This window comes from Miscanthus floridulus, chromosome 1 (genome assembly GCF_019320115.1).
Source record: "Miscanthus floridulus cultivar M001 chromosome 1, ASM1932011v1, whole genome shotgun sequence".
Lineage (NCBI taxonomy): Eukaryota > Viridiplantae > Streptophyta > Magnoliopsida > Poales > Poaceae > Miscanthus > Miscanthus floridulus.
In genome coordinates this window covers 50,216,097-50,225,819 of record NC_089580.1, presented here as the reverse complement: position 1 = coordinate 50,225,819, position 9,723 = coordinate 50,216,097, and positions in this window count along the sequence as shown.

Below are 9,723 nucleotides of genomic sequence, written 5' to 3'. Positions count from 1 at the left end.
TGTGAGTTTGTGCTAAAGTTTAGATTCTATAGCTTGTACTTGAAGTATTGAGGTGTAAAAAAAAGACTTGTGAAACACTCCCCACATCCTTGTGAGATTAATCCTTAGTGCAAAATCCTAGAGGTGGGTGGAGTGAGATTCAAAATTGTGAGCAAAAGAGAGCAAGTCAAATCTTGAGCATTTGTAGCAATCAAAGATCTCATGAAAGCATTTGTTACTCTTGGAGATCAAGTCTCCTAGATGGCTAGGAGTCGTTGGCAAGCACCCAAGGTTTTGTGGATTGCCATGGGTAGGGGCGGAGCTACGAATTATACTTAGGGGAGGCTAGCAAAAAAAGTCAACATTTAAAAACTAAGCGCAACCGTATGGGTTAATTCGTTGACCTGATGGGAGCTTGCATTTTGTTATATGTATCCTAGGATCTCGACGCTATTCTTTTAGTGGGAAATGATATGCCCATTGACAGCAAGACGTCCAGGTAACTAGCGGGAGGCCCCTCCTAGGAAGGTGCAGCCAACCTCAGCTAGTTGCAGTTAGGCCACAACTGCTGTTAGCTACCCACAGTCAGCCAGGTCTTACTAATAGAAATATCCACTTCTATGATGAAAATCTTAATGATGAATCTAAAACCGTCATAGAAGATCGCTTTTTATGACGAATATTTTAGTTTCGTCATAGATCAGTGATCTTCAACCCTCTCTATTTATGATGAAATCAGGCATCGTCACAAAAATGTCATAGAAGAGCACATGATTTTGTCACAGATCACTCGCGCGACCCATCTATGATGATCTTCTTTAATACTGTGACGAATAGGGCTTCGTCATTGAACTAATTAAACATATGTGATGAACAATATTCGATCTGTAATGAACGGCGCTTCGTCATAGATCTCCACACGGTACTTTCTCCATCCAACGTGTACCTGTGGGACTTGCAGTTACTCATCCGTGATGCTTGCAATTCGTCATAAAAGTCTCCGCTCTATATTTTCTCCATGTGACGTGTACCTATGGGACCCTTCTCCATCCGACGTGTACCTATGGGACTAGTAGTTACTCATCTATGACATTTGCAATTCGTCATAGAAGTCTCCGCTCTGTCCTTTCTCTATCCGACGTGTACCTGCGGGACCCTTCATCATCCGACCTGTGGGACCCGACGGCTTACGTGTCACGTGTACCTGTGGGACCCAACATGTCGAGCCCCTAATTTAGGGTCCTCTGTGCATCATGTATCAATCCTGGATCAGTAGCTGATACACACAATTCGAACAAGATTAATATAAAAAACCATACTTTTATTGCTAAAGGGAAAACATATTACATGGTTTGGGTTTATATAGTTTGGGCCATTGGCCTTATATCATATATCGGAGTTCTAAGACAGCGGTCCTATGTCATCGTGGCTCTATTCCTATAGGCAACTTGGAGTGTGGACGTAACCCTAGACTTATTCCTTAATCGTGTTCCTATATCCCAATCGTCGTAGTCCTAGCGTAGCTCCTTCGTGTAGTCACACGGTTCCATCTTCGGGTATACTCCAGGTGTCCTATCCTTGCGTAGTCCTTGATAGCTCTAGACTTGTATGTTCTCCTATTATCCTATCCTCGCGTAGCTCCAGTAGTTCCATCCTGATATGTGCTCCTATAGCTTTACTCCTAAAAACATAGAATGGAGGGGTTGAGTACATAAAGTACTCAGCAAGCCCTAAACTTTGGGTAGAGGAGAGGTGGAAGGGGAAGGCTATATGTGGAGGTAGTTAAAGTAGTGGAGGTGGTTAAAGTGGTTGAGGTAAAAGTGGTAGGGTTGAAGTAGTTATAATTATAGGTTGGACCCTGATAGAGTATTACTATTCTCACCAGTTTCTGGGTTAATTATTGTCGGGTTCATAAACCTAGGGTCCCTCATGGACTGGCTTCCCAGCAAAGGCTCAGCCCAGCAGACGACATTGTGAACAAACGCGCAACTCCTGGGCTGTCCCAAAAACCTAACGACAGGCCAGAATGGCGCTTGCTCACCTCTGACTCCGGCCCGCCACTCCGACCGGAAGGCCTTGCTTCCGACTCTAGCCTGCCTCTCCGACCAGAAGGCCTGGCCGAGGAGGAACGACGCCTGCTTCTGACTCCGACCCGCGTCTTCGACCGGGGATACACCAAAACCCCTGCTTACAGCTCTTCTCCGACTGGCGCGATTAGAGCCAACTAGGACCAGCCGACCGGGGATGCCCTCTTGGTGAGGACCAGGAAACGGATAGAGAAAGTAAGGCAGGGCACTCAAGTCAACGCAATACCAAGGACCATACCCTGTACACCTGTAGGATAGTACCAACAGGGCATGTTAGAAGGGTACCTTGCAACCTTCCTGGCATGTCAGAACCCTAGCAGTGTTGTGGGCGTCGACATTTGCCCTACAGTATTGTGGGTGTCATCAACTCCCATACTAGACAAACAGGGTAAGGCTCCCCCACATACCTCTGGGCATCAATAGTGTTGTAGGCGCCAACACTTACCATAGCAGGCAAACATGGTAAAACCCCCTACATGCCTCTAGGCATCAATAGTATGGTGGACACCGACGTCTACCATACCATAAGAAGACGACACAGCCTCCCACATGCATCTAACATTAACAGTGTTATGGGTGCCTACAATCATCTTGTACCTGACGGCGTGGGCAACAAGACTTAGCATACGAACACTCTCCCTCTCTCAGTTGTAAGGCCATCCCCTTCATCTATAAAAGGGGATGCGCTCTCTCCCAACAGAGGACGATTAGTTCACTTACATTGGTTCACCCCTTGCTACACAGGGTGCACGCTCAAACACTTAGCACATAGCGGAGCTCCTGTCACTCTTGGCCCTTCAGACCAGAGTCTGACCGGACCTCTTGCACCCCCATCTTTCTCCCTTCTGTTTGTAACCCCACAACAAACTTCGAGCACCTAGGCTCAGGAATAAAGTTACCGACCGACTCAAACTGGACGTAGGGCACGTTGCCTAAACCAGTATAAATCCTGTGTCATTGAGTGCTATGCCATATCCGATCACAATGTATGGTAAAACTACAAATATTTACGTGTTGATCACTTTTTGCACCGATAGTTGGCGCCGTCTATGGGGAAGACACTGTATGTTCACACTTTTGGTCATCAGATGGCCCACTTTTCTGCCACCTTTACCATGGCGGGCTCAAGCGATATGACTCGCTTTGGCTCATTGGAGTTTCCCACACTCCCACCTGTTAGGATGTGGGTTCCACCCATCTTTGAGCCATCCTAGGCCTTCCTCTTTGGAAGCCTAGACTTCATCACTAACCGGTTTGACGTACTACACCTCTGCGAGGAGGCACTTGTTTTGGCGCCCGTCGGAGGGGCGCCCTCCATTGGCTTCGAGACACACGATGACTTCAACGATGAAGTGCCTATGCTTCATTCTGAGCAAATGCTCTGCTCAAACCCCGCTATGAGTAATGTACATGCTGTTATTTACTCGCTATTTACCATCTTTTGCCGATTATCCGGAGGGACCACATTGTTCGCACCACAGCCACTGTTTGACCGATTCCCCTACGGCCTTGCGTCCCCCGTGGACACGTACGCTCGGGGGCTCCGATGGACGCTGGCACCGCCCCCTCACGTCCAAATTTGTGGGGATGGCGAACTATGCTCCCACCTATTTCTACGAACTCGTGGATAACGAGGTTGAGAGCAACAACTCTAGCATCGGCGATGTGGCACCTAGCCACCGTTTGTCCCAGGAGCACGCTATGGTGGATGCTCTGGGACAACCGCTGGTGGTAGCAGAGTCCTTGCAGACTCACACCACTCTGGATCCTCATGCGGGGGCCCTTGTGCTCGCACAAGAGCATGCTGAGGAGCTACGACAACGGCGGCAGAACTAGCCGCCACCTGTGCTGGCGCGCTCGGTGTAGCATGTTGCGCCCCATGCGCATAACTCGGCAAGCGGTGCCTAGGGTCACGCCCGCCAGGTCAGCGTGACATCATGGACGAGAGGAATGACCCCCACAGTTCACTCGGGCCAGCCAGAACATCACTGCTGCGGCAATGCTTCTGCGTGGCATTCCTGAACCCATCGACCCCTAGGAGCGGGCGGTCCATCGGAACCTCTTGGCACTGGTGGAAGCCATCGCCGTTCAACAGGTGGAAAGCTCCGCATTGTGACTTCGACTCGTGGCCTCTCTCCCCACCACGGGAGTGGGGATGCATTAGACGGATTGCTCCATCTGCTCACTGCTACAGCCGCCAAGCGTGGCATAAGAGGCCGTAGCTACGCTGCAGTCTGACCCGGTGCCTGCTCCACACCGACCGCCGATACGTGAATGGCTTGGTCCGAGCCAAGATGCTCGCAGCGTCATCAGCAACCGACATTAGGCCCGACATGATGATGATGTCTATTGGGCAGTGGTGAGGGCATGTGACATGGGCCCTAGCCAAACCATCGAGGGGAGTGATGAAACACACCCTAGGCATGGTCGCCCACCGGACGACCGGAGTCCCAGCCCGGATGGCCCACAACCATGGGCCTTTGGCCGACGCATCTGGAGAGCGCCGTTCCCACAGCGCTTCTGACCGCCCACCAACATTGCCAAGTACACTGGGGAGACGAACCCCAGTATATGGCTCGAAGATTTCTAGCTCGCCTACCGAGCCGGAGGGGTGGATGATGACCATTTCATCATTCAATATCTCCCCATCTATGTAGGGGAACATGTTCAAGCATGGCTCAAATTCCTCCCGCACGATAGCATTCGCAACTGGGTAGACCTCAAGAGGATCTTTGTTGGAAATTTCCAGGGGATGTATGTCCGCCCTGGTAACTCCTGGGACCTCAAGAGCTGCCAGTAGGAGCCCAGCGAGTCCCTACGGGATTACATCCATAGGTTCTCCCAACGATGCAACTCCCTCCCTAACATCATCGACGTGGACGTCATCATCGCATTCCTCTCTGGGACAACCTGCGAGTCCCTGATCCACAAGCTTGGGTGTCTGAAGCCCCGTACCACCCGTGACCTGCTCGACATTGCCACAAACCACGCCTCCAGTGAGGAGGTGGTCAGAGCTATCTTCAATGGAGGCTGGGACAAAGGCAAGGCCAAGCACGAGGACCAAGATGAGGGCCCCTCCACACAGAGGGGCAAGAAGAACAAAAAGGGTCGGCACCGACCGGACAACACCGCATTGGTCACCGCAGCTGATCGCACGGGCAAGTAGCCCTAGCAGGGCCTGCCTGACCACTTCAACAAGCTCATGGATAGCCCATGCACCAACCTCGCCTACCCTGTCAAACACCTTTACAAGGACTGTGAGCTCCTCAAATGTTTCCTGCGACAGGCCGGCGGGCCGAAAGAAGGAGACGACAAAGAGGTGGCAGCCAAGAAGGGAGGCGTGGCGGGCAAGGACAAGGACAACTTCCCCAACCCCGAGGAATGCATAATGATCTTTGGGGGATCCAACGCCATCTGCTCCAAGCGCCAACACAAGGTACGCTACCGAGAGGCATGCACCGTCGAGACGGCCATCCCCTCCTTCCTTAACTGGTCGGAATCTCTGATCACCTTCGATCAGAGGGACCATCCCTCCAACATCACTAGACCGGGATGCTACCCACTCATCGTCGACCCCATCGTCTGCAAGAAGTGCCTCACCAAGGTGCTGATGGACGGAGGTAACGACCTCAATATCCTCTATGTCGACACCCTCGACGCCATGGGCATCCCCTGGTCGGAACTCCACCTGATGGGCTCTCCCTTCCATTGCGTGATCTTGGGAGCACAGGCATACCCGCTTGGGTAGATCGACCTACCCGTCACATTTGGCAACCGAGCCAACTTCTGCTTGGAGGTTGTCACCTTCATGGTGGTGGACTTCCTAGGGTCCTACCACACCATCCTGGGGCAGCCATGCTATGCCAAGTTCATGGCTATCCCCAACTACACCTACCTCAAGCTGAAGATGCCAGGAACGAACAACGTCATCACTATGAGTAGCGCATTCTCGCACGCCTTCACATGTGACTGCAAGCATTTCGAGCTTGCCACTATGGTTGTCAACTCATCCGAGCTCCCGCGGCTCGGGGAGTCATCAACCCCAGTAGTCCTGGACTGCAACAAACTGACCTCCTCGACGGCCTTCCACCCACTCAAGGAAACCAAGGCGATGGGGATTGACCCCACTAACCCAACCAAGATGGTGTGGATCAGGACCTAGCTCCTGGCCAAATAGGAATGCGAGCTCATTGACTTCCTACGCGCCAATCATGATGCCTTCGCATGGAAGCCATCTGACATGCTAGGCATACCATGAGACATCGCTAAGCATGCACTGTGCCTCATCCTAGGCTCAAAGCCCGCCAAGCAGCGCCTGTGTTGTTTCAACGATGAGAGACGTAGGGCCATAGGTGAAGAGATCGCCAAACTCCTGGCAGCCAGATTCAACAGAGAGGTATACCACTCTGACTGGCTTGCCTACCCTGTTCTTGTCAAGAAGAAGACCAGGAAATGGAGAATGGGTGTTGATTATACTGGCCTCAACAAGGCATGTCGGAAGGATCACTTTCCTTTACCACGCATAGACCAGATAGTCGACTCCACCTCGGGTTGCGAGATCCTCTCCTTTCTGGATGCCTACTCAGGCTATCACCAGATTGCGATGAAAGAATCCAATCAGCCACAACCTTGTTCATCACCCCGTATGGTTCGTACTACTACATAACCATGCCTTTCGGTCTGAAGAATGCTGCCGCCACCTATCAACGGTGCATGCAGCAATGCTTCACCGACCAAATTGACCCGCTCAACCATCCTGACCAGGTCGACCGACCAAAACCAACCATTGATGTCTATGTTGACAACATAGTGGTTAAAAAGGCTCAAGGTTGCGACCTGATCACAAACTTGGCCATGACGTTTGCAAACCTCCGAAGGTTTAACATCAAACTGAATCCCGAAAAATGTGTTTTCGGGGTTCCAAAGGGGAAGCTGCTTGGATACATCATGTTCGAGCATGGCATCGAGGCCAACCCCAAAAAGATCATGACCATCTCCAACATGGGCCCTATACGCAACGTCAAGGGCGTACAAAGGCTCACCGGCTGTCTGGCTGCTCTGAGCCGATTCATCTCCCAGCTCGACGAGTGAGGGATGCCACTCTACAAGCTGCTCAAAAATACAGACGCCTTTGTCTGGACTGAGGAAGCTCAGTAGGCTCTTCAGAGCCTCAAAGCATCTCTGACGTCAGCCCCAATCCTCGTCGCTCCCAAACAGGGAGAACCCCTCCTCCTCTACGTCGTAGCGAGCAACCATGTGGTGAGTGCCGCCCTGGTCGTTGAAAGGGAGGAGCCAGGGCACCACCTCAAGGTCTAGTGACCTGTATACTTCATCGGGGAGGTACTCACCGACCCTAAGGTCTGGTACCCCTAGGTGCAGAAACTCCTATACATCGTGCTAATGGTGACCCAGAAGCTCCTACACTACTTCACCGACCACAAAGTCGTGGTCGTCACTTCATACCCGCTCGGAGACATCATCCGCAACCATGATGCCACGGGATGGATCTCCAAGTGGGCACTCTAACTCGTGGGCCATGACATCAGGTATATCCCTCGTACTGCTATTAAGTCTTAGGCTCTCGCGGATTTTGTCGCCGAATGGATGGAGGTCTAGCTTCCAACCCCGGACGTCACCCATGAGTACTGGACAATGTACTTAGACGGGTCTGTAATGGTGCCTGGGTCGGGGGCTGGAGTGGTTCTGATCTCCCTAGATGGGAGTAGGCTCCGCTATGCCATCTGCCTTCATTTTTTGCCTGAAACAACGCCGCAAAATATGAGGCCCTCATCAACGGACTGCGCATCACCATTGAGCTCGGTGCTACATGACTCTATGTTCACGGTGACTCGGAGTTGGTCATTCATCAAGTCATGAAGGAGTCCTCCTACAAAAGCACCCTCATGATAGCATACTACCAGGAGGTGTGCAAGCTCGAGGACAAATTCCAGAGGATCGAGCTGCATCACGTCCCCCAAAAAGACAACGATGCTGCCATTTTTCTTGCAAAATTGGCCGCTAGGCGGGATCCGTCTGCGAGTGGGATCTTCATCAATGATCTCCATGATCCATCCGCCCACATCCTGGAAGGTCCGAGCGAGACACACCTCAACGCCAACTCGGCGCTCGGGTGCTCTGACCCCAACACCAAGCCGGCGCTCGAGGGCTTCGACCCCAGTGCCTCCATGACGACATCGCCCATCGACGTCGCCATGTTGGCACTAGATCAAACTGACTAGCGAGCGCCACTACTTGACAACCTTTTCGAGGAGGTTCTCCCACTCGAAAGGACTGAAGCTCGATGGATCGCTCGATGTGCCAAGACCTTTGTCGCGCTCGATGACGAACTCTACAAATGAAGTCCATTGGGGGTGCTCATGAAGTGCATCCCTACCAACCAGGGAAAGCAGCTCCTCCTTGAGGTCCATGCCGAGATCTGCGAACATCACGTGGCCCCAAGGTCACTGGTCGGAAAAGCCATTCGCCAAGGTTTTTACTAGCCCACCGCACTATGAGATGTAGAGAAGATTGTCCACAGGTGTGAGGGATGCCAATTCTACGCTCGGCAAACTCATTTGCTGGCACAGGAGCTTCAAACCATCCCCGTCTCCTAGCCATTCACTGTCTGGGGCCTCTATGGTAGAACCTCCCAAGAAATCAGGCCCACATGCACCTATCGCTGTCTCAGCAGACCTTTGATAGTGTACATGAGTTCCCAACAACTCAACAGGTCTGTCGGGTGTCCTCGAGAAACCCGAATCATCCACAATTCTCTTTTCAAACAGGATCCCAATCACAGACATTGCAGATTACAACAGTTTATTCAAATATATACATTAGAGTAAAAGATAACAGAAGTCTTAAGATAACATAGTTTACAAACCAGTTGTTTTCAAACTTACAATACCATAAGTGTCATACATCAATAGTAGCGAGATAATATTACATTAACTTTATTTATCATACAAACTAGTGCCTTGTCCAAAGGCCATTCATCAGTCCTCATTATCATTGACTTCAAACACAGACATGCAGCAGGGACCAAAACAAGCCTGCGCATGTGACTCACCTGCAACAAGGGTTAACAAACCCTGAGTACAAAAGTACTCAACAAGACTAACCCAACGTAACAGGGGGTGAAAGACTTTAAAGATGCAGGTGTTGGGACAAGGTAAGGATGTAGCAAGATTCAAAAGTTCTTTGCCAAAAGCTTACTATTCTTCACCCTATTTTCAAGTTTTACCCCTAAGTCCTTTTAGTTCATTATCTCAAACTAAATGTACATTTCCCATATTCCAATCCTTCTCATTCCATTCTTTTTCTAATGTTTTAGTAATTCACCAGTCCTGCATTACTTCTGTAATGAATCGAGTCTCCATATCCACGGAGCACCGGCAATTCGAATTGATTCAAGTCCTAGCTGGGGATTCCTTATCACACAACATATGTAGAACTTAATCTTGCATATATCAACCTCGCTACCAGATCCTCCTATACTAAGCCGTCTTCACGCCACCCGAGAGCACAGCACACCTCAAATCCAGCCACATTCTAGCCATGAGGGTACATGCTACTCCCGCCATCTCTCCACTCCCAGTGCATGGGCATTTGTCTTAGTATCGGATTAGCCAAAGTAGGCTTACCAGAGTATGTGACC